Below are 25,205 nucleotides of genomic sequence, written 5' to 3' on the forward strand. Positions count from 1 at the left end.
GAGCCTCAAGAGTGTGGAAATCCTCTCTTCCATCATTCTTCCCATTATCTGTCTTCACTTCCTCCTATACACAACAGGCTTGTACACTCCTAGTTTGGAGTCACCGTACCACAGTCTCTTACGCTTTCCAACCTTAGTGGTGCTCTGCTAGTGGACTCTGGTCCACCAATTAAAATTCGCTCAATAAAAAATAAAATAAAATGATCATTTCAAGTCTCTTGAAATCGATCATACTATCCCTGGATGGTTCTGCCTGAGTCAGTGGTTTTGCTGGACTGACTTCATGGCGGGCAGGTCCATTGGGATTCTGTACAGGAGAGTGAATGGGAAGAGTTTCTGTTCATTCGGATTCTGTATAATAAGAGTCCATTTTAGTTTTAAAAATCCTCGCATTTGATATTGTGCCTTTTATGGCAGGAGGATGTCTGAAAGCGTTTCACAGCTTTTACTGTAAATTGCTGTGAATTTTGTAAACAAACACGTTAGTCTTCAGCTCCCTCTCGGTTGCTCTCAGTCCACTGATATAAGCAGTTTACGTCGAGGGCAGAATACTTAGCTAGTATGAATTTAAGCCTTGTCATCTTCTGAATAAGGCAAACAGGCAGTAAATAATAAACAAACATGGGGCAAAGTTTGTGGTATTCCTTAAGATGTTTCTTGTGTTAATTAGGCCTCTGATTCCCCTACAGCCTGTTTCCTACAGTGAATCCTGTGAAAACACAGGAAACTAGCCTAGGGACGTCCTCCCAACGTGAAAGGCACTCCATAAATGTAATTTTGTTGTTGTTGTTGTGAAATGGTGTGAGGTATCTTTCCAACCTTGGCGGTGCTTTCACCATGGACCCTGGCCCAGCACCAACCTCGTATAGATCACGCTCTGTATATGGAGATTTAACTCAGGGAAATCCAGGTAAATACCTTCTTAATTAGCAACGTTGATGCTAATTAAGGAACAGTAACAAATTTGCATATTTCTTGAAGCATTCCTGTGCCAATTAACACAAGCAACGCCTTAAGGACAAACAAATGTGTTGCCTCTTTAAATCGTACAACTTTCCAGCACCAGAGGCAGTCCATCAAGTCTCTGCTGGTGTTTTCATCTACATGAACCATTAAATCTAAACACACTCTTCTGCTCGCTCCCCCAGGCCCTTTAATTTTCCTCCTCTTCATACATTTTTAAAAGAATTGATGAACTGTGCCAGAGAATTCCACATATTAACCACCCTCTGCATCAAGATTTTTTTTTCACCTCCCCTTTATTACCTTTTGTGATTATCTTAAATGTGTGCGACCTCTTGAGTCACTCACTGACCAGTGGAAATAAACTGTTGCTGTTTACCCTGTTATTAATCTTCATCTTCAGAATCTCCATCAAGTCACTCCCTTACCCTTCTCAGCTCTGTCGAAAAAGCCCTAACTTCTCAACTGAGAAGTTAAGTGACAAATGGAAAAGCTGGAGATCGTAACTCATAAATTGCCACCTTTGGCGAGCAACACAGACTGCAGTATACAATGCATTACATACGCTCCTGTTAATTGCTGGTCTCAGGCAGTCACTGCTTAATTTCTTGGCTTTATTCTTCCTCTTGCTCTGCGGGATGTTACAGCTGCAGCTGGAGGGGAAGCTGGAAGCACTGGTTGTATCCACAGGGATAAAAGATAGCACCTGCAGTCTTAGCACCACTAACATCAGTCCAATCGCACTGCTGTTTCAGTACTGAAGACTTGCAATGTTCCTATAGTGGGAATGGTAGAGCTGACAGAGACATGATGGGCCAAATGGCTTAATGGCCTCCGACTGTGTTGAGAATTTTTATGATTCTGTTTCTTGCCAATCGCTAATGAGAGCTGGCAGAACCACGAGATGGAAGTGCAATCCGACTGAAAGGTAAATTCGCACATTCAGGCCGACCCCATCATTCCTGGCTTGAGTATATTGAAGAACAACAACAACTTTAAATTTTCTAGCACCTTTCACGTGGAGTATTGCTTCGAGATGCTGAACGACCAACATCTGCCTGTGAGTCGTGTCCTGCACCTGTTGGGTATTTCGTAATGCCTGGTAAAACGTGGATGCGGGTGGATGTCAGATGATCGGATGTCAGATTAAGTTCTCATCTGCCTTTCCTTGTGACACTTTAAGAAAAAGGGAAGGGAGTTTCGCTGGCGTCCTGGCCACCAACCCTCCAAACAAAAATCAGTTTTTTGAGACTTTTAATTAAAAACCACCCTTACTGGAAGTAGGTGTTAGTTTGACATTTAGCTGCAGAACATTATGATTCTTCTGAGCCCTGATTTTTGATACAACAGTAACAGTGACGGAATCAAGAGTGGGGGAGGAGAGACAAAGTTGGGTACCAACAGCTCACATATGGAAGTTAACTAACTCACGCTTTTGGACAATGCTAAAGTAAAGATAGGATCCTGGGGAATACCAGGACAGTGGTGACAGTGTGGGCATGGAATGAAAAATGATGATGATGATGAAATGAAGACAAGTAGGAATGGATCCAGGAAACGATGGTGCCATGGAAGTGGACCACAAAGTAAAGCTAATGGAGGAGTTTAGAGTTGGTCAAAGGCATCAGATAGCTCTGGCAGCAGGAGGTTAATCATTCATTCTGCAATTGAACTTAAAAAGGAAATAGAAGCAACTTAGTTATAATGTATGTATTGTTTTCACAAGAAAGTGCTAATGTATTCATTAAAAGTGTTAATTAGACTTTCAAACTGTTTTGCAGTCTTTAGATAAACATAATCCATTTTCCTCCTGCTGGCACTGCTCTGTTGATTGCTGCAACAAGTCAGCTTTATACTGATAAATACCAAATGGTGGCTGCTTCTGAAGAGTGATTGTGGTTCCAGGTGCCAGACACAGTGCTGAACAAGCTAGGAATTAAAACTACATTTAGTGGAGAGTGTCATCGCGAGAGTAAGCAAGCGGAACCAAAATTAATCACTGGACAGTTCTGCTTGAATTAGTGATTCTGAAGGACTAACTACACAGAGGGGAGGTCCATTGGAATTTGGTGCAATAAGATTAAATAGACGCCCATTAAGGTTCAGTCCATTGCGATTTTGTGTGGTGAAAATTAATAGGACGAGGCTTGCTTTGCTGGGATTCTGGATGATGAACATTAAGAGTATCCAAACCAAACTTACCTAACTCCGGAAAGTATTAGGCAGAGGGTGCGTTGGGTTACTGCTGGAGTCTAACCAGCTGAAACCGCATAAAATGGTAGAACAAATTGTGATGCCCGAATGGACCCCTCCTGATGCTATATTCACATCCGATCAGCCCCGCTACATTTAAACCACATCAAACTGATGAAAGACCCTATCTGTGGGAAGCTATAACATAAATTATTTGCCGAGTGAAGGTGAAAAAGATTAGTTCGTTTTAATGGAATGAGCTTTACAAACTTGGAACAAGTGAGAGGCAGTGTTAATGGTAATGCTATGAATCAGACTTAGATTCCGTTTACATTTCATTTTTATCTTCTTCATGCACCACATTAAACAAAAGCATACCTGCCAAAACAGAATGCCTTTTGAAGCAGGTTAGGTATTTCTGAGATGCTGATCCCGTTTGGTTTGTGCTCATCCTGTCTGTCATATTTGTCACAGAAATCTGATGCTCACTTCAACCTTTGCTTAGTGCAAAGTTCTGCTGGTTTCATTGCCAAACAATGATAAAATTGCACTGAGCTTCTCAATGCTAATCTCACCCCCATCCATTCCATCTCCATTGCACGGTGCTGAAAGGTCCTTTAACGGTTGTATAAAAAGGCTACAGCGATATAAGGGAGGAAGCTTCACTCTGGAATATCAATGACTGGCATGAAAGCTGCCATTCATGTTTTCAGATATCAACAGAAATGTCAAAATCCCTTCCAAGTAATGTCGTTCTGAGGAAAACATTCATCAAGTAAGCAGCAAAAGCTGCAATTCTATAACAACATCTTAAAAAGACAGCTGGTTGGCTTATGCAAGTGCTCGGATATCTCAAATCAGGTATGACAATAATAATAATTCTTGCATTTGATACAGCGCCATATCACGTCGTCACAACATCTCGAAGCACTTCACAGGATATACTGTAAAGTGAATTGACACTATATTTTATGGACGAAATGCAGCAGCCAATGAGGCACAGCATGTCCCACAAACAGTCATGGATTGAATGATCAGTTTAATATATTTTTTTTGAAGGAATTATTACCCTCGGAAAAGCGATCTGCCTATCGACTAATAATCGGGTTCCTACTTACTATAGGTAAACAGAGGACGTGTGGAGTAAGGAAACTTGCCCAACGTTTCGCTCTGCCAGGTCTCTCGATTGCGAGGCGAGTGCGCTACAGAGTGCGCTACACTGAGCTACAGAATTCCAATTCAACTTTAAAAATTAAAGATGATCGAAAGCAAGGTTAAAGAAGAAGGTCTTGAGACAGACCTTGATGGAGATAATGGAAAGGGCGTAGTGGAGGGACTATAGGATTGTTTCAGAGCTTGGGGGCAGAACGGCTGAAAGTCCACTGCCAATGGTGGGGATAGATAAGAACGAAACCAGGTAAGAACAGAACAAGGTAAGGAGATGGAGCTGAGAGGAAAGGTAGTGGAGTAGGATAGAAAGTTCGACAGTCCAGTAGGGTTCTTCTTTGGGAACAATCTTCTTGGATATCTCAACAATCTTTGTTAGACGTATTCTAAAAGATTTGTACTGAAGAATTTGAACTGCACTTTCCTTTTACACCTCATTTGGGAGTGTGTCAATTTGTCTGTGAAGCCCTTGTGTCTGTAAGAGAATCTTTTTCCTCATCCTGTAAAACCTAGTACTGTATGCCAAGCTTTAGTAATTTATTTATCTACCTAATTCGGTAAACACGTCACAGTCTGAGAGAGATTATTGACATTTTATCTCCTCTTGATCTCCTCCAGAAACGGAGAGTGATACTTGTGGTGGCATTGTCTACACCAAAGGTAATTAGTGTGGGCTCAGCAAGAAGCTGTTACAAGGTGTAATTAACAAGGTCAGATGACTGGAAAAACATCAGTAATCTAAAATAAGAATTATGACAACATTTTAAAAGGGTGCTATAAGGTAAATGGGAAAATCTATTGGTGACAATGGGGTGTAGTCTCAAGGATGTTAACATAAGGTCGGGGTTGAAGTTAGAAAAGATTTCTTCATTCAGAGGTTCTGTTAGGGTTTGGAATTCATTAGATGTAGCTATTTAAGTTGGATCAATAGAACAATTCAAAAGGGAATTGATGAGCAGTAAAAGAAACAAAGCGAATGTGTGCAAGGTAGGATTAGTAAACAGAGCGGTCAAAAAAGAGAGGTAAATATAGCACAGACTCATTCAGCTCGGTGACCTTCTGATGCTCCAATGGTCTATCAAGAATCATTCTGCCATCCTCTATTGTAGGCTGATTGGTTGGTGAAGACTGGCTGGCTGATGGTTACAGTGGGTGTCAGGTTTGTGTTCCAACAGCCGGTGAATTATTTGACGGCATGAAACAAATCAAGTTATTGCACTCGTCAGCAGTTGCATGTGAAGAGCTCTGAGAAGTTGGATATTTATATTTGCGGCATCAAATGGAAGGATTATTATTATGGAGATGAACTTAGTGAACGTACCATTGCACCCTCAGAAGCAGGTCTAATGTGATCGTGCACTAACAGATCTGGAGTCCTGTCTCAGACATGGATAACAATGTCCATCTATAACAACAAACAACAACAAAATTACATTTGTAAAGCGCCTTTCATGTCGGGAGGATGTCCCAAGGCGCTGAACATTCAGGGATCAGGACCCGAGAATGGGGGGCAGGGTTGGGTTGACGGAGGGCAGAGGAGGTGCCTTGAAGGAGGCAAGGCAAAGCTAGATGTCTGATTGCCCATATGGTTTATGCTTGGTTTCATGGTTACTTGTCTCATTGAGAAACAGGGACGAGCAAATAACTAGGAAGTCTAATAAATTCCACACCTCAAGCAGCGGGGGTGGGGAGGGGGTCGGATTCCTGAGTGTGCCCAACACCCAAATTTGCAATGTTTCATCACACTTTCCTTGCAGCAGTTATGAAACTTGCAACTTTCACCCTTTATTCCTGTGATAAGCAGAGTTTCCAATAGCTGAATATTTCAGTAGAAAAGTCATGACAGATTGTGTACAAAATGTCATAATCAAACCTCACCCATCAATCCAATGCCCCAAACTGTTTTATGCTCCTACCTTCCTTCACATCTGATTCAACCTCCAATTCTCCAATTCAACCTCAATCTGCCTCCCCCTTCCAATCTATCATGCCACGGTCAAAGTAAAATAAAAGAGAATGTAACCAGTAATTATAAAACTAGCAAAACAAAATTACTGAAGAGAACTGGCGCCGCTATGAGTTAAGGCAGCATCTGTTAGCTGCTGCTTCAACAGAAGTTTTGCTGATGTCAGGCACTTGTCCCAGACCCAACACTTATCACAGGTGTCGCTAACTGGTGGAGGTGACTGTCAGACTCAGACAGCTCAAACCCAATAACAAGTGGAAGAAACATAGTTATAATTCAAAACGCATTGCCTGCAATGCCATGTCACCTTCCGTGTAACATTTCAGATAGATCAGAAACAATTTTTTGTTGACCCAGAGGTGATAAGCAAAGGCAGACTATCTACATGTCCTCCTCCACGGGAGGGGGAGGATTTACTGGCTAGCTCTTGCCTGTGTTACTCAGGAGAACTCAGCCACAAAAAACTGGATTTCATTAGTATCAATTCATTAGGATTTCCATTGCCAATCAATTTGTTCTAACAGACTTTTAGTCCCTGATCAATAAGGGCTGTCATTCAGCCAGCTGGTCAAATATTTATAAGATCATAAATCTGAATGCATGTTTATCATATTATATACTTGACAAATGAGCGCTATAAGTAATGATTTATCTGAGAGAAGAATCCACTCTCCACTAAACTGTTTATCTGCTGTGTTTCTCCTATTTACACTGAATGCTGAAGCGTCACGCAAACAGCCTGCATGGAATTATTTGAATCTGCGGCTCAGGATTTCACGAGAGCTGAAAAGGCAAAAGAATGACCTGAGAGAGGACTTCACGATTATACAGGGTTACGACAAAAATAGATAAAGCTCGCATAAATCGTATCAGTCAGGAGCATGACGCTTAATATGACTTACACAAAGTCCGATTTGCAGGCAAACTCGTATAAATTATGCAAAATCCGATCTAGTCAATAATTTACACAGCGCATGCACAATTCAATACAGCCAGTAAGTGCACATGGCTGTGACATGTCACCGAATACGCACTTATTGGCAAGCATTGGAATCACACTGAATGACGGGAACTGAAGTTCTTCTGCGCATGCGGCAATGGATCAAGACTATGCTTCCCGCGATTCAATGCAGCTGGCGGTAAGTGCGGGAGTAATGGGGGCTAGGGGAGTGTCGTTACGATGTAGGAGTTGATTGATATGAATAGTGCAAAGAAATCTGAGCGGTTTTGATAGGAAACTGCATGGGACTCAGGTGCATTTACGGCTCAGGCACTTATACGATTTATAAAGATACGACTTTTGCGAGTTTTATTATATTTTCACTGCTTGGTTCGATCGTAACAGGAGGGCACTAGTTTCATGGAAGGAATTAAAGGGAAGGTTAGAAAACGCTTCTTCTTAGAAAACCATGAGTATGGTTGAAATGTGGAATTCTTTGCACCAAACCGCAGAATCCAAGAATTTATTTCAAAAGGAATTCGATAGCTGTGTGAAAAAGAAGAATATTTTTGTCACAAAATACACAGTCAATCCACTTTACAATATATCCTGTGAAGCACTTTGAGATGCCGCAACGATGTGATGAGGCGTGATATCAAATATTGTTATTATTATTATTATATTAACGGGGAGATGGATTACTAAGTGGTTCACATGGAGAAAAACACCAGTGCAAACTTGTTTCTATAATTCTATGGTTTAAATGATACGAGTGCCTTAGTATGGCTTTCTGTTATAGGAATAGATAGCTGAGGTTTAATTGACATCTGTTACTCTCCTGTGCAAACCGTTTCACCCCCCCTACCCCCTCAATCTGCCGACAGGCCTTGCAGACAGACCCAATGTAGACACTGTACTCCCAGCGTTAACAATTTGCTTTTAAATCTTCCTTTGCATTGTTAGTACAAAACCTTGAGATGCCTTAGACATTTCATATACTAAATAGTTTCACAATTAAGCTTCCTATACCTTTGTCTCATAAGCAGTACCTCCTCATATGTTTATCATTTCAGCTGCTAACCTCTCACACTTCATCATTTGACATGGTCTTTATTATACTTTTAAATTCAGGATCACTGGATCAATGCGTTGACACGATTAGTGTCTTTTGACTCCCATTGATCTTTGGGGTGAATTCCATTTATCAGGTATAATCACAGTGTTGGATGTTTCTACAATGCTTATATTCCAACTGGCTGACAACTCTTCCTACACGCTATGTGTTCCCAGCCAGCTATGCTTGTTCTCTATTGTGTTTACGTGGGCTTCAAGGAAAGAGAATGAGAGTGCTAGGAATAAACATTCTAACTTCTCACACATGTGACAGCAGCAATTGCTCTCAGGCCAGGTAGTGTATGAGCCAGCAGTAAAGCTAAACTCTCTCTATATTACTCTGTCAGTCTGTTTCTACCTTGTCTCAGATCAGCATCCACATGCAGTTTCATCCTCTCAAAAACACTGTCGTACAACCTCTCTCAGACATTCAAATTAGTGCCTTTAGAAAGAGTTTGTCAATGGATACATATTCATATTGACTCAGAACTGTACTAAGGGACTCAAAATATTTCATTTGGAACCTTCTCTCCATCTCCCTGAAGGATTTTAATACTCCATATGGTTAGATATAATAATAATCCTTGCATTCAACAGAGCAAATACATCCCTCAAAACTTCTCAAAGTGCTTCACAGGTAATTGCTGTCCAGTGCAGTGATTGTGTATCTGTCAGCAATGTAAAAACTGTTTGCACACAGAAATGACGCACAAACATCATACCTGGAGCTTTGTTGACCAGGCCATTGCAAGAAATTCCCCTCTCTTTTCCAGTAATATCACATGTTTTTTAACATCCACTTGAACAGGCAGATGGGAACTTGCTTTAATATCACATTCAAAGGATAGCATTTCTGACAATGCAATGCTCCCCCAGCATTGAAAGGAGTGTCAGCTAAGTCTATTGAGTTCAAAGACCCGACTTGGGGCTTGAACCCACAACCTTTTGGCCTGGAAGAGTGCCATTAGGTGTCTCATTTGGAGAAAATGAATCCTGATGAACCAACAACCTGCTTTTTGAGCTGTAACATTCTACAATTGTATAAAAATGGATCAGACTTGACCAGAACAGAATGCACAGAGTAAGAGAAGCTGTCTTCATTCAGATCACCTCAGGAGTGGAATCAAATCCAGATCTCATAACTATCAACAAAGCTATCTTGTCCCCCAAGCTATTTAGCAAAGGAACATATAATAAGCCTTTTGGATGTTCGCAGAGAACAGTATGATGGGTCTACAAACACTGACAAGAATGAAAGGAAAACTGTAATGCAGTTGAGGCAAATATTCATCTCTGATGTGTAACAGAGAAGCCAGACTCAAATCATCAAAGAGCGACACACTTTGGGACGTGATTGTTCATTGTGTTTGATGTAATCACAACAATTATTACCCGAGGGATCTGCCAGTTCCAAGTGGCTCTCCAGCACTAACTTATCAAGCCTGACATTCAGAATGATACAGTAAATGAGACAACATGTAAATTACACCACTCAATGCATTCAGTGAGCAAAGTCTAAAATGGAAATATTGTATTTTGCCACTTTGACAGGACGTGCGTATTCATCTGAGCTGCCTCCTAATTGTCAATGGAACAAAGTGAGATCTCTACACTGGTATAGCACGGATCCGCTCTCGGGCAGATAACTGTACACTGGCTGTGTGTATGGGTTCCTCACTTGGGATGATACCTACACAATACTCTTTACATTTATAATAACATGTTTTCACTTTGGGAGGATGCCTCAATACCTGTTCTCCTTGCGGAAGTACTTGTACACTGGGTGTCTGTGTCACAGCTTTTCTTGTTTCTCTACTTTAAGAATAATAAGGTGGGCATTTCCTCTCTTATTCCTTATAATCCTGCATCCTACACTCTCCTCCTCCTCCCTGTATTCTCATTGTGTTGAAGTGTCGACTCATCACATTGTCTACTCCTCTGATTCATTAATTCCCTCAGAATCACAACACTGTGGGACTCCTTTCCACCTTCAGTCTTCCCTTCCTCCTACAATTTGCAGGCTTTGAAATGCAAGTGGTCACTCAACCACTACTTTATTTATCCCATCTTTTCTCCTACACTTGCTGGTGCCCTGCATCTTAGGTCTGGACCTCTCGCCTAAGACTCCTTCTAAGAGATAAGGGAATGGCTGAGAATTGGAATTAATGAATCAGAGCTGAGTGCACTGTGTGAAGGAGTGAGCTTTACAACTGCCAGGGGTGTTCTACAAAGAGATAAAACGTTCTAAGCAGCAAGCGTCTGCAGAATAGCCTGCTTTCGGCTGCTGAGATGCCAGCTTTGTTTTCTTTCAAATGCTCTGTAATTTATTCCATTTTATCTGACTCTACTCCTCCCAGTTACGCTGCATTTCTGGATCACAACAGTTTAAGCTACCTGAGAGGAAGGGAACTAGAGCACAGTGTATGTTTTAGTCAGGAATGCCTGCAATTTCCTTCTCTTTGTGATTCCCCCTGCAAACGTCTCCAGCAATACCTGGTGCTCGACTGGTTTCAGCAATTCTCAAAGACTTGTGTTGCACTTAAAGCAAGAATCACCCCGTACCCTACACACTGCCTGTGTATGGGGTATTGGCTGCGCTGAACCTCCAGAAACTAACGGCGATTGAGGAATTTCCTTAAGAATACTTGTGCAACTAAATTTACAGTTAAAGTGCCCAAACCCTTTCACTCTAACAGCACCAAACTCTATCACTCTAACAGTGCCAAATTACCAGAATTTCAACCCACTGGAATGTATAATCTTGTGTAAATACAGGGTAAGGAGGACAAGCCCACATGGCAGGCTATAAATTACAGACTTTGCTGTGATCTCTTGGCTTGACATTCTCTCTCTGATTGAATACTGAGCCTGTTCAAATACCTGAACATTTACGGAGATGAATTAATCCTCCCGAGACCGTGCAATAATCTGCCTAGAATTAGGGCTATCAGCCACCACCAGCCATGAACTAAGAGTCCGAGTGTACATGGAAGGGGATCTTTTCAGAAATGGAAATATTTGAAAGAAGCAAATTTGCAAAGAGATCAATTCTATTAATTGTCTTCCCATTGAGCCCATTAAATAGCTCATTAAGCGAGTGAAGGATACCGAGCGATGTTCTGTCATAAAACACTGGGAGTGGAGAGGCCAATTAAAATGTGATAGCTTTGGGAGCTGATGTGGATAAGGAGGTGAATGAGATCTCATGGTCTGGGTCTCACTATCGCCATGGTGATGGACTTTGGGAAAGTGGATTATGTGGCAATCAAGTCTAGAGAGTCAGCCCTGAGGAGTTTCATTTACAACTTCCAGCACTAATCTGATGAGTAGAATTTGAAAAATTAGTCTCTTTTCTGCTTTGTTCAGTCTCATGCCGCTCTCTTTTTCTGGCTCAATCACTGAGTCTCTCTCTCTCTCTCTCTCTGGCTGATACACCACATCTTTGTCTCTCTGCCTCATAAAGCGAGTCTCACTGTCCGGTTCATATAATGAGTATCTCTCTCTCAGGCTCATCATACAGTGATTCTCTGTGTCTCTAGTAGTTAGAGAGGGAACTGCTGGAGTAGCTGACCTCGCAAACCGGGGTGACAAAGACTAGTGACAATATGGAAGATGAGAAACAAGCCCAGGTGTGAATGTGGAGAGGCAAAGGCCTGAACACTGTCCAAAGTAACATCCTGTACTCCCAAGGAACTATTCGAGATAAGTGACAATACCAGATCCTGCCGGCGGTTTTGGAGCGATGAGCTATGATGATGACCAGGGTGTAAGCGCACATTGGACAGGTTATCTCAATGCATTCCGGATAAGGCCAGTATTTTATGGAGTGAAAATTGTGGCTAGTGATGTGTTAATTAGCACATTGTTTAAAAATACAGCAAGTGTGCTCATATAGCCTCTCGATCAGGCTCACTCTTTAATATAAGTCAATTTCCTCAAATCAGATGAACTAATAAGGTGTCTCATGTGAGTCTGAGCTGATGGGAGATTCTAACAAACAACAGTTACCTTGAGAAGGAAGATTCATCACCAATGGAAATCAGTAGATGCAGAGCTCCTGAGATTTTCTGGGCAGAACACCCAACATTGCAGACCGACTTCACACCCACACCTGAAATAAGACCCGACGCAGATAAGCAACCATGCAGGGAGAGGACAATCTACTGTACTATCCTTCTCAGAATCACAACCTGCATCGCATTCCCAGTTTGGTGGGAGGGCGCTGGTCAACGCTGAGCACCAAACGTAACTGTGTTGGGTAACCTCAGGATTTCCCATGACAACAAATGAAGCAGTACAGAAAGGACAAGGGGTCTAGAAAGTCAATGTTCAAAAAAATTGGGAAGGAAAAATAAAGGAGAAGCAGGGAGCTTTTGATAAGGAGTAGAGTCCTTTTAGAAATGTGATCACTTTTAGAAAGTGTAATTTGTGTGGAGGCAGAGATTAAGCAGGTTATAAATGCAAGCACTTGCCCACTGATCCATGAAGTACATTCCATTACTCCTTGAACAATAAGCTCCAAAATTTCTTCCGGAATCAGCTGCTAACTCAATTATCAGAAAGACGAATATTGGTATATTCAGTTACATGGTGAATTAATCAGGGTATTGGGATTATTTTGCAGCAGTTTTTATTATTTGTCCAAATCTAACTGTAAATGAGCTCACCATTTGCATTTGAAAACTAGGATTTATTGCAAAGGCTTGTGCTTAGTGGATTTTCCATCTGGTAATCAGCAGTGATTTACTCTGAATGGAAATGAAGCCACGTGACAGGTGTACCAAGGAGACAAGCCTGGAGCCTTCATTTGCTACCAGATTGCTTTACAAGGTAGCACTCTATCCTACCCTGTGTGAGTTGTGCTATATAAATGCAAGTTGTTGTGGTTGGCCTCTGGGTCAGAAGGTTGTAGGTTCAAGCCTCAGATCAGGATTTAGGGCAAACTGACACTCAGTGCAGTATTGGAAGAATGAGCTACTCTAATCTCATGCCATTGCTCTTTCCTCCATTTGAGCTATGTACATTAATCCCATTCCCTTGCTCTTTTCTTCCACGGTGCTATCTGCTTTAATTCCAATCTTCTTTCCCTCTCCCAGATCTACATGCTCTAATGTTATTTCCTCCCCTCCTCCCTTATGCCCTCTAATCCCATTCTCTTGCTCCTTGCTCTACTGGAGCTTTGTGCTCTAATCTCATGCTTTATCCACCCATCCCAATCCTGTGCTATTTTCTTGTACCTTAAAATTATTACAGTATCATGAATCATGCCAGTGCCTCTTTCTCTAAACTGAGCGGTTGGCATTTTATTACCAGTTACACTGGTTTACGCAGAGACATGGATAAGTGGTGGCTTTAGTGATTTGTGGAAAAGGTTGTGATTTAATATGAAGGATTCCTGATTTGCAGTTTCACTAATTTGGGCTGAGTTCCTCTGATTGGTAAATTGTCACCAGCCTCGCTGATTTGCAATAACTCTTACTGATGTACAATGTACTTTTCTAATCTGTCACAGGCTCGGGGATTCAGAATGAACTGCAGTGATTGATAACAGCTTTCACTGACTTCTAGGTCAGTTTTCACGACCACATGGGAAATGGCAGTCTCTCCGATCTAATGTCTCGTGGGCCCCACATAACATACAGTGGGTCCCATGGGTATCACTGCCTTCAAGCAGGTCAGACCGCATTACAATAATTTAAGGTCTTGTGATTTGTAGCAAATCCCTTTGATTTGCACTGAACCACGCTGATCTGCAAATCACCCCCATTGAGTTATGGAGACATCTAATTTATTATATGTCTTTCTGATTCGATGCTGAGCAACGGTGATTTGTGGGGAGGCTTCATAAGGTGGCAGCTTGACTCAGTTGTTAGCACTCATACCTCCGGCCTGGACGTTAAAGATCCTGAAAAGGAGAGGGAGTTTCTCCCGGTTTACTGACCAACAATTCTCCAGATAAATTGCTCATAATAATAATCCTTGCATTTGATATAGCGCCTTAACACATCTTCAAGACATCTCAAAGCGCTTCACAGAATATACTGTAAAGTGAATTGACTGTAGATTTTGTGAGTGAAATGTGGCAGCCAATTGCACACAGCACCGTCCCACAAACAGTCGTGGATTGAGTGACTGATTTTTTTAAAAAAAAATTTGAGGAACTATTACCCCCAGAAAACAGATACGCCAATCGACTAACAACCGTATTCCTACTTAACTGCTAGGTAAACAGAGGCGTGTGGAGTAAGGAAACTTGCCTAAAGTTTCGCCTTGTGGTTCACCTAATGGCTATTTGTGAGGCCTTGTTGTGCACAAAATGGAAGTTGCATTGCCTTTAAATATAGTCACTAGATTTGCCAATAATTATCGAGGAATTGCTTGCAAACCGTCAGTACAAACCCCAGACTCTGCTGTGTTAGTTGATCTCACACTAGGCAGCTATTGGGGGAATTAGGGCCCCTAGGTGAGTCTGGACATCAGGTGAGAACAGGGTCAACTAAAATGTCCTCGCTAACCCTAAATTGCAGCGTGTAATGTGGTAATTACCACACTACCCCTCACGAAGGGCGCGATATAAATATCAATATAAATAGTTGTTGTACCACAGGGGATAATTAGCACCTCATAGGCCTGAAATTCCGCCAAGTATTATCTCACAATTTAGGAACGTGCAGAATCATGAAAAATTTTAAATTCAGTCTAAATTTAGAAGCTACCTTTCAGCAGTTATTTACAGTAAAAAGCCATCTTCCAAAATAAGGTTTGGAATTTTCTACAATTTTTTATCATCTCAAATTTTAAGGCAAACAATGGTTTTAAAGGCACTGGGATTTCGAACATGTCTCAATTTTTACCCTCACTGTCCAGGCTCACACGTGTCAGGACACTCAGGAGGGAGAGGGGAGGATGAAGAGGGAAACAATCATTCTCAAATCGATATACATATAAAATGAATTGTAACAACATTTAGAAAATCTTTCATTCCCCCCTTCCTCAGTTTGGTGTAAACCATAGCCTAATTTACATCTCTGTATGCCAGCCTGATCGATTGTCCCATTACTCAGCAGTCAGCGAGCCTGCTACTGGAAATCGCTCACTGATGCTGTTCAATCACGTGCCACTCTCTTGCTGTATGCAGATTTATTTAATGGAACTGACTGAAATAACATTCCCAGCTCCAATCCACCTTTCCATCATTAACACCAGTTCTGACCAAGCTGTTGTGCATCAGTGTTTCAGCTTAGAGATCAATTTCAGGGGTAGCTCAAATGTCATTCCTCATGTACAAGGGATTTTTTTATTTTAGGTGCTACAATTCCATCATTAGACTGTGGAAGAGCTCAGGCAATAAAGCGTAGGCCAGCCAGCAAGAGGGAAAAAGAGGTATTACATCAGGGATTATTAATCATTCGAATCTGATTTCCTTAGTGTTCAAACAATTTAATATTAATGGATTGCAACACAGAATGTGGTTATGATGTTAATTTTTCCAAATCACACTGACTTATTATGGAATACACCACCCGAAGGCAGCGAGAAGCAGGGAGAGAGGAGAGGCTATGAAGCTGTTCATGTTGTGTTGCTGTGCAGCAATGGACAGAATGAGTGTCTGTCCCAGGCCAGTCACTGTTCGCTCAGTGACACTGAGAATCAAGTTTGTCACCGTACGTCAGGGTGGTCCATTCTCTTGGCTGCCGCAGGCCGCATTCCCTATTTGAGAAAGGGCCGCATCCAGCCCGAGACCATTTCTAACATTCCAACCCGCTCCCTCCCCACCTGGTGAACGTCCTCCCAAGGGCAGCGGCAGGAGCTGGCGGTAGGGAGGACCCAGCGCACAGAGTGGGGAGAGAGATGGGGGGAGAGAGATGGGGGGAGAGAGATGGGGGGAGAGAGATGGGGGGAGAGAGAGGGTGGGAGAGAGAGGGTGGGGGAGAGATGGGGAGAGAGAGAGGGTGAGGGGAAAGATCCTCCTCTCTCCCCCATATCTCTTCCCCCCGTGCTCTTACCCCTCCCCACCTCTCTCTCCTTCCCTCTCTATCCCCCCCTCTCCCCCTCACCCCCGCCTCTTTCTCTCTCCCTCTCTCCCAAGCACAGGTCACTGTCCGTAGCAGCAGGAGCTGGCGGTTGGTAAGACACGCACTTGCCTTCCTGACAGACTGCAGTCAAAGGCTCTGCTCGCTGTGTCCTCCCAACCGCCGGTTCCTGCTGCTGCCCTGGGAGGGAGGGGAAGTTGGAATGGTGGAAATGACCGCCTAAAATCACCCACTGGGTGCCATAAGTTAAGAACACAGGCTTCACTCCATATCTAATCTTTCTGTATCTGTACCTAAGCTGTCAGCTTGGCTCAGTGGTGGCACTCTTGTCTCTGAGTCAGAAGGTTGTGCGTTCAAAACCCACTTGGAACTTGAACTGCTGGTGGGATGGGGGTCCGGGGTGGGAGGGTGTTGAATTGTTGGAGGTGCCGTCTTTTGAATGAGATGTTAAACCGAGTTCCCATCTGGCTGTTCAGGTAGACGTGAAAGATCCTTTGGCATTATTAAAAAAAAGAAGGAGTTTCTCCTGCTGTCCTGGCCAACAATCCCCAAATAAAATTGGTCACTCATTTCATGGCTGTTTGTGGGACATTGCTGCCGTGTTCACATACAAATAGAGTCGCTACACTTCACAGTAAGCATCCTGTGAAGTAGTTTGAGACATCGCGATGACATGATAAGGTATTATATCAAATACAGGGATTATGATATGTAAAACCTGTGCTGCAATGGACTGGATGCAACAGGGAGCATTATTCTGTATCAAACCTAAGTTATACCTGATCTGAGAGAACTGGATGGGCCATGTATAAAGAACTTTATTCTATCTCTCATCGGTCTGAACCTGATTTGAGAGTGCTCAATAGGTTGGTGTAGAGAGAGTTTTACTATGTATCCAACATATCCAACCCTTGTTGATACTGAACACAGACATCTCTGCGTTGAGACTGGGTGTCACTAGAAGTCATAGTTGGAGAATAACAGAGTGCTGAAGATCCACAGGTAATCAGTGCCATGAGTACACACAAGAGTTACACACACTTACAAGGATACAGTTACCACTGTAGGAATATGATATTAATGACCATCTTCATGCGTGACTAAACTAAGGTTCTCCTGTCTGAATTCTCCTGGATTAAATCTGCATCTCTACCCTGAATGTACACCGGGTATAACAGTGTTTCAACCATGTTAGATATTTGCATAATTCACTTATTCCAGAGGAAATAGAACCTTGGACATCCATTATGGAAAGTATAGTTTTGTTAACATCGGAAAGCTTGCCAGGTCATGGTTTCATGAACCATCTACATTTACATTCGGACATTTGCCAGCACACTTACTGCAATACAAGCTTCAGCGCTCTGTGATTAGGAGCAGAGATGAGAGCTGTACCTGAGGTAGCACATACCTAATTGTCGGAGAGGTGATGTGTTACTGTGAAGGTATCATCTTGACTTAGTCAGTAGCACTCTAGCCTCTGGAAGATCAGAAGATTGTGGATCAAGCTTCACATTGGGACTTGAGCTCAGTCTCTGGTAGTACACCCAACCAATTGGGAGACTGCAGAATCATTGAAGGGGGATTCTTTTGGATGAAACTTTAAATCAAGGTCCCATCTACCTTTTCAGGTGAAAATTAAAGATGCCGTGACACTATTAGAAAAGTGAAGGGAGTTTTTTCCTTACCCTGGCCAACAATCCTCCGAATAAATCAGTCAATCATCTCATGGCTGTTAGTGGAATCTTGATTTAAGCAAAATCATTGACGTCTATAAAGCGTCACTACACTTGGTGTTTGTTAGTTTGAGAATTTTGACATGATAACGTCAACATGGATCACTGTTTGATACCTCATTACTGCTGAGAGAGGAACCTGGCCAGACTGAGATCTGAAACTTGCAAATCAATTGCTGACCTCATTTGAGATCCTCTGTTCTCTGGCATGTTGGATGCCCTTAGCAAATCCATTGAGGATGTTTGTGCCTGATAAAGAATCGGTTGTTTGGGAGAATGAAGGTGGAATACAAAAATATTTGGATTTGACTCCACCTGCTTAAGAGATGTTGACACCATTGGAAATATTTGTAGAACAGTATTGCTTCTAAATGATAATAATAATAATAATTATAATAATAATAATTGATGCCAGGAACAGATTACTAGAAAGGCTGGCCTGATTTAAATAGCTGCTTGATGTTATGATGGAAGGATGGTCGACTGGATATTCAGGAAGGCTGAGATCAAATGGACCAAAGGGCCTTCTTAATCTGAACTGTGCTGTGATGTGAAAGGAAGCCCAATTTGTCTCCTCTGACACCCTGTGCTTTCTCTAAAAGTACTGTAGTTCCTGTCACCAGTAACAACTCAGTGGTAAAGCAAAGTCTGGCTTGTTTAACCTGCAGACAGCCCAGATAATTCAGCTCACTGTTTTGATTCAATAAGGATAATTCAAGGCAGATATGTGGCATCAATGTGAAAGCTAATGGAATTCAGAGGATTTGCCAATCACAGTGGCAGGTTGGGCAGAAGTTGGGCTGGAGGTCACCCCAGTGTCACAGTCTTGCACCCCAAACCCATCTGCATTTGAATCCTGTAGGGAAACTGGATACTGTAGAGGTCTCTTCCTCAGTGTGTCCCATCTTTAATACACACCAAGGAGAGTTGGTTGCTTGTGATCCGGGGCTTTGCAAGTGAGGCAATCAATATCATGAATATTCCCAGGAGCTGGATTCACGCTGGTATTTCCTGGAATTCAGAATAATGGATGTCTTTCACTGAGTGAGAACGCTGTGCTCCGCGGCCATAATTGTAATGACATTTGGAGCAGACCTTTGCTATCTCCTACAGAATTCAGAGATTGCGTGCATACCAATTCCTCACACCTCCAGACGTCTTTAGAACAACAAATTCTTCCCAGCTTTGGAGCATGAATAAGCAGCCATGAGCAGTTCAAACAAAAACACACCGTTCTTTTTCAATTGTGAAATGCTTAGTGAAAGGGCCAAGCCCCAAAGTGTATGAAAATGATTTTGAGTAGGTTGCTTGCATTTCATGCAAATCAAAGGCTGCTCTGTGGGGACATTACTTGCTACAGAGGTTACAAATCACTTCACACAATATCAATATACATCCTGAGAATGGGCCAAAGCCCCAGGCCTGATGCAAGGTTTACACAAAGCCTGACATAGAATTTACAAGCCTCTGGATCCCTCACACTCAGTACATAGCCAGAGCTGTCAGCAGCGAGGACGGTTATTAATAGCGAATTAAGTCCAGGAATGTACAGGATTGGGAAATATCATTATAACACGAATAATGTCATGGGATCATGAGCATCTACCTGAACAGGCAGACGGAACTTCAATTTAATCTCATCCGAAGAACGACACCTCTGACAATGCAGCGCTACCCCAACACTGCACTGGACTAGACTCAAAGTCCCAATGTTTCCAAGTACTTACAAAAAGGCAGGCTGGCTTTTCGAGCTACCCCGAGACATGGAGTGGATCTAACATACGGCCTGGGACCTTGTCTTCCTTGTGCAGAGGACAATGAATTTTTATTTGTATTTTAATTGGATTTTCAGCAATTGATATTTTTTCTAATTAAATGCGAAAGTTTCTAGCGTTCCAACCCTCCACAGGCACAAGTGCATGCATAGATACAGAAACACGCATACCACACACACTGTCATAGACACAAACATATATTAACAAGGTTATAAAAACCAACACAGGCAGATACACACACACACACTCTAACACAGGGACACATTACACTCTAAAATGGATGGACATGCAATAACAGGTGTATTATAACATATTTACTATATGGAGCCATTTGGAGTTGAGTCTGGCTGTGTCTGGCTGCCCTCGTCTCCATTAATGGCCCTGCTGTTTTCAGATGAGAAATTTGCACTGTTTCAATTAATAGCCTGAAAGGAGGAGGTTAAGGCAATGGCCATTTTACTTGGTGAGGCAGAATGAAATCTGTTCTAGTTTAGATGTAAATATCTAATATTAAGTGCATTGTGTTCCAGGCAGTGGGTACCTTGGGAATGAGACTTGCTCTAAATGGAACTCATGGGATTATCCACTATGACATATTCTGATTTGTCAAATCCTCAGAGGGTGGTTGTGCCTTGGGTATTCGTGTAAAGCCTCATGGAAACAAATAAGAGAAATATGTACAGTACATGTAAACTGCTTTCCACCGGCTCTATCTGCCTGTGTTCTGAGTGTTTGTGTGTCTTTTCTCTCTCTCTCTCTCTCTCCCTCCTGCGCACTATCCTTTGTTTTTAAGTTCATTTAACGTTCACTAGAATTCTCTTGCTTTCTCTTTCTATCACTCTATCATTATTTATCTAATGAGATCTTGCACTGTCTATTACTCCCTCTCTCTCTGGTCTTAGTATTACAACACAAGAGCACTGAGTGTCTATTATTGTCTTGAGCTAAACATTGTTCCTGATGTTTACAGAGTCTCAAATCTGTGCCACAGTTCAGAATTACTTTACACAGAGAGTGATGAGGGTGTGGAAGTTGCAGCTTAAAACCAGAAGCATTGGGAAACCGAGTGACACCTGACTAGAATATTAGAGTAATTGAGGGATGTTGAATTCATCGAAAAAAGGTTAGAAATAAAATACAATGGCGTTAAAGAGAATGGACTGGAGAGAATAAAGGCAAGGGGGATTAGGTCGCTACTTTGTAAACAACACAATCGAGGGGTATGAAATATGGTATCGAGTATGCCCCCTTAAGCCTTTGCGATGAGTGTTATCTGTTGAAACACACATAGAAAATATCAGAAAAAAAAGAAACATAATAATAAATTGGTCACTTAATCATCCAGAACTCTGCAGCCCATGTCCTCTCCCGCACTAGGCTGTGTGACCCTATCCCCCCCATCCTTGCCCAACTCCACTGGCTTCCCATCATAGAGAGGATATAGTTCAAGATCCTGGTCCCCACCTTCAAAGCCCTCCACGGTCTTACTCCCCCCTATCTCTCCGACCTCCTAACCCCCTACTAACCTGCCCACTCCCTCCGCTCAGGGGGCTCCGGGCTGCTTCACGTCCCCCGCCTCGCTCGCCACACTATCAGCAGGCGGGTCTTCCACCACTCTGCACCCCACCCTCTGGAACTCCATCCCGCAGTCCCTCCGTCACTGCTGTGAGCAATTGCCGCATTTTGCACACAGTCAATTCACTTTACAGTATACTCTGTGAAGCGCTTTGAGACATTAGAAGACGTGATGAGGCGCTATATCAAATGCAAGGATTATTATTATGAGAGGTAGGGTAAAAGGATTATTTTCATTTTTTTATTCTAAGTCTGTTGGGTGGACTGTAATGGTGTCAGCATGCTCAGTTGATAGCAATCGCTACTCTTTCAGAGTCCCTTTGGGACTTTGAACCCACAGTCTGGGCTGCTGCTCCAGTGCAGTTCACTTTAGTTCACTTTAAGCGCTCTGGCACTCTATCCCATGTGAAGGGCGCTATATAAATGCAAATTGTTGTTGTTGTTGCTGCAGTGCTGGGTGAATTCTTCAATGACAGAGGTGAAGTCTTTTGCATGAGGTTCCTGTCTGCCGGGCGTGACCAACATCCCTATTGGTATGTCCTTATTGCGTGCCAATTGGTAACTGGGTTCACTAGAAGTCACAGAAATTCTTTGAGAGGTGCTTTGAGATGTTTTTGACATTATAGGCGCTGTCATATTCAAGGATAATTATTTTTGCAAGAATAACAAATGTGTGGCCCTAGAATTTCCAAACTTTCTTTATCCATTTGTGATTCTTCCACTACATAGTTGTCAATTCAGGATATCAGAGGTTCGTGTCACAAGCAATGTGAAGTCTGAATCAAAATTAATACCTGGAGTAAATGAGCCGTATCCTAACAATGACGAGCTGTCAATCTCATTGGCACATCCCCAGTGTCTGGTATTAACATTACACTGAACCTAGAAACCTCAGCATTTATTCATGAAGTTAATTAAATTGATGAAAGTCTATTTAAAATACTCTGAAGATTTAATCATTGTCCACTGCACTCTCATGCTAGCAACAAACCAGAGGCCAAAATCCCACCAGCCTCAATCATCATTCTGTCAGCAAATTTAAAAGGGTTCAGAATTGTGAACAATTATTAAAGCCAGTCTTAATTTAGAAACAAGTTCCTTTAAGAACAGTTCTTTATGAGACATTTATAGGCTTTGTCTTCATATGACAGCACCTACCATGTCATTTTTGTTAAGTAAGGCTATTAAGTATTTTGTTAAGTAAGGCTATTATTTCAACTGTGCAGCGCCTTGGGACGTCCTCCTGACGTGAAATAATAATAATAATAATCCTTGCATTTGATATAGCGCTTTACACGTCGGGAGGACGTCCCAAAGCGCTTCACAGAGTAGACTGTAAAGTGAATTGACTGTATATTTGTGGGCAAACGCGGCAGCCAATTGCGCACAGCAATGTCCCACAAACAGTTGTAGATTGAAAATGACCAATTTATTATTGTTTTTAGTTTTGGAGGGATTATTATTAGGCGTGTGGAGTAAGGAAACTTGCCCAAGGTTTCGCCCTGCCTGGAATTGAACTCAGGTCTCTCGCTTGCAAAGCGAGTGCTCTAACCACTGAGCCACAGGACAGAAAGGCGCTTTATAAATGGAATCTTGTTGTTGTTGTTGTTGTAAGGGATATGGGGCAAAGGCAGGTAAATGGAGTTGAGATGCAGATCAACCATGATCTAATAGAATGATGGAACAGGTTTGAGAACAGGCTTGTATCTTAAAAGTGGTCTTTACAAGGTGGCATTCTGAGCCCCTAATGCCACAGATTTCCGTTAGGTGGGTTTCCATTGTCTCAAGTCTTAAAGTCTCATAACCATGGATGTAACTGTGCCAAATCACAGAAGGTTACAGCACAGGTATTTAGCCAATCAAATTTGCACTGGTGTTTTTCTCCAGGAGCCACCGAATCTAGTACCACTACCTTGCACGCTTCCCCTCACGCCCATCAATATTCTTTTTCAAGCAACAACTGTATCTTATTCTTTTTTGAAAGAATTTATGGATTCTGTTTCATTTGTGGTTTGTGGAAGAGAATTCCACACTTCCACTATATTCACCTTTTTTTTCTAACCTTCGTTTTAATTTGGGGATTCCCTTCAATCTGTACCTCTCGTTGCTGACACCAGAGGAAAAAGTCTATTACTGGTCCCTGCGAAGACCTCTACCCCCTTAACCCTTTAACCCCAGTGAAAAAAGTTCAACTTCTCACCAGACCAACCCCTCCAATGTCAGTACCATGGATGGACTGAATGATTTCTGTGTTACTGATCACAGAGAACAGCACCTGCGTGCAGCTAGAAATAGGACAGTGGCTTAACTCAATCAGCATCCTAGGAAACAGCGCTCAGACACTGCCTCTGGGATTGGTTAAAAAAAAAGAATTTCTGACCTGCTACCTCTGAGTGACAATCCAAGACATTGATTGAATCATTTTCAAAAGCGGCCCTAGACCAAGACAAAACAAACTGAGGGCTTTTTATACTACATAGAAAGGACCGTGAAAGCAATGGATAGATTTTCAAATGAAATTCTGTCGTTTAACAGATTCTAACCCAACAAGCTTCCAAAATAGCCATGATAAGAATGATCAATTGACGTGGGAGATTAGTTGGCTAGGACCCCAAATGAAACTCCCTTCTCTTTCCCAGTCGTGTCACAGGATCTTTAACATTCACCTAAAGTCAGTCAGACGGGACTTTGGGTTAACATCTCATCTGAAGGATGGCAACGCCAGACTAGAGATCACGCTGATCTTTCCCAACATGGATTAGAATGTCAGGCTTGAGCTGCTGAGATCCCTGTTGCTTTCATTACCTGAGCACTCCATAGGGCTGTTTATTGCAGCCACTTAGCTTTCTGAGCTCCTATAATAATAATAATAATCCTTGCATTTGATCTAGCACTTTTCACGTCTTCTAAACGTCCCAAAGTGCTTCACAGAATTTACTGTAAAGTGAATTGACTGTATATTTGTGGGCGAACGCGGCAGCCAATTGCGCACAGCAGTGTCCCACAAACAGTCATGGATTGAAATTGACCAATTTATTATTGTTTTTTTTGAGGGATTATTATTAGGTGTGTGGAGTAAGGAAACTTGCCCAAGGTTTCGCCCTCTGCCTGGAATTGAACTCAGGTCTCTCACTTGCAAAGCGAGTGCTCTAACCACTGAGCTACAGGACTCCACTAATGCAACACTAAACAAACTGAGGGCATTTTATACAACACAGAAAAGATCCTGATCCTCCGAGTTGCATGTGGCATTTTCCCAACCTAGTAAAAATCTCACGGTCACAATGAAAATGATTGGTTTCCCATGCACAGTTAATTCATGATGCGGAGCTGCCATGCAATTAGAAAAATAACTATAATCTTGAAAGAAATTGCAATTGTTTGGTACAAGCAGGTGGCTTCCCCCATTAGAACGCAGACTAAATTTGTCTAATAAGCAGGCACAACCAACAGGAACACATTCTGTAAAATCATTTGCAACCCAACAACTCAGCACTGACTCTGAGGCGTAAACCAAGGCAAGCTGTGTGCTATAAATTACAGAGACACATGAGTATTCTGCTGCATAATCTAAATTGACAGTACAGTACAGTACTGGGGGAACACTGCATTGTCTTACGTTTTAAACTGCGGTTCCATCTGCCTATTTACTTGGGAGATAAGGATCCAATTGCATGATCGAAAATGTGAAGGAAGTTTCTCCCGGTTGTCCTGGCACCTGATTAACTGGTCGTTTACATCATG

This window comes from Callorhinchus milii, unplaced genomic scaffold (genome assembly GCF_018977255.1).
Source record: "Callorhinchus milii isolate IMCB2004 unplaced genomic scaffold, IMCB_Cmil_1.0 Scaffold22, whole genome shotgun sequence".
NCBI lineage: Eukaryota > Metazoa > Chordata > Chondrichthyes > Chimaeriformes > Callorhinchidae > Callorhinchus > Callorhinchus milii.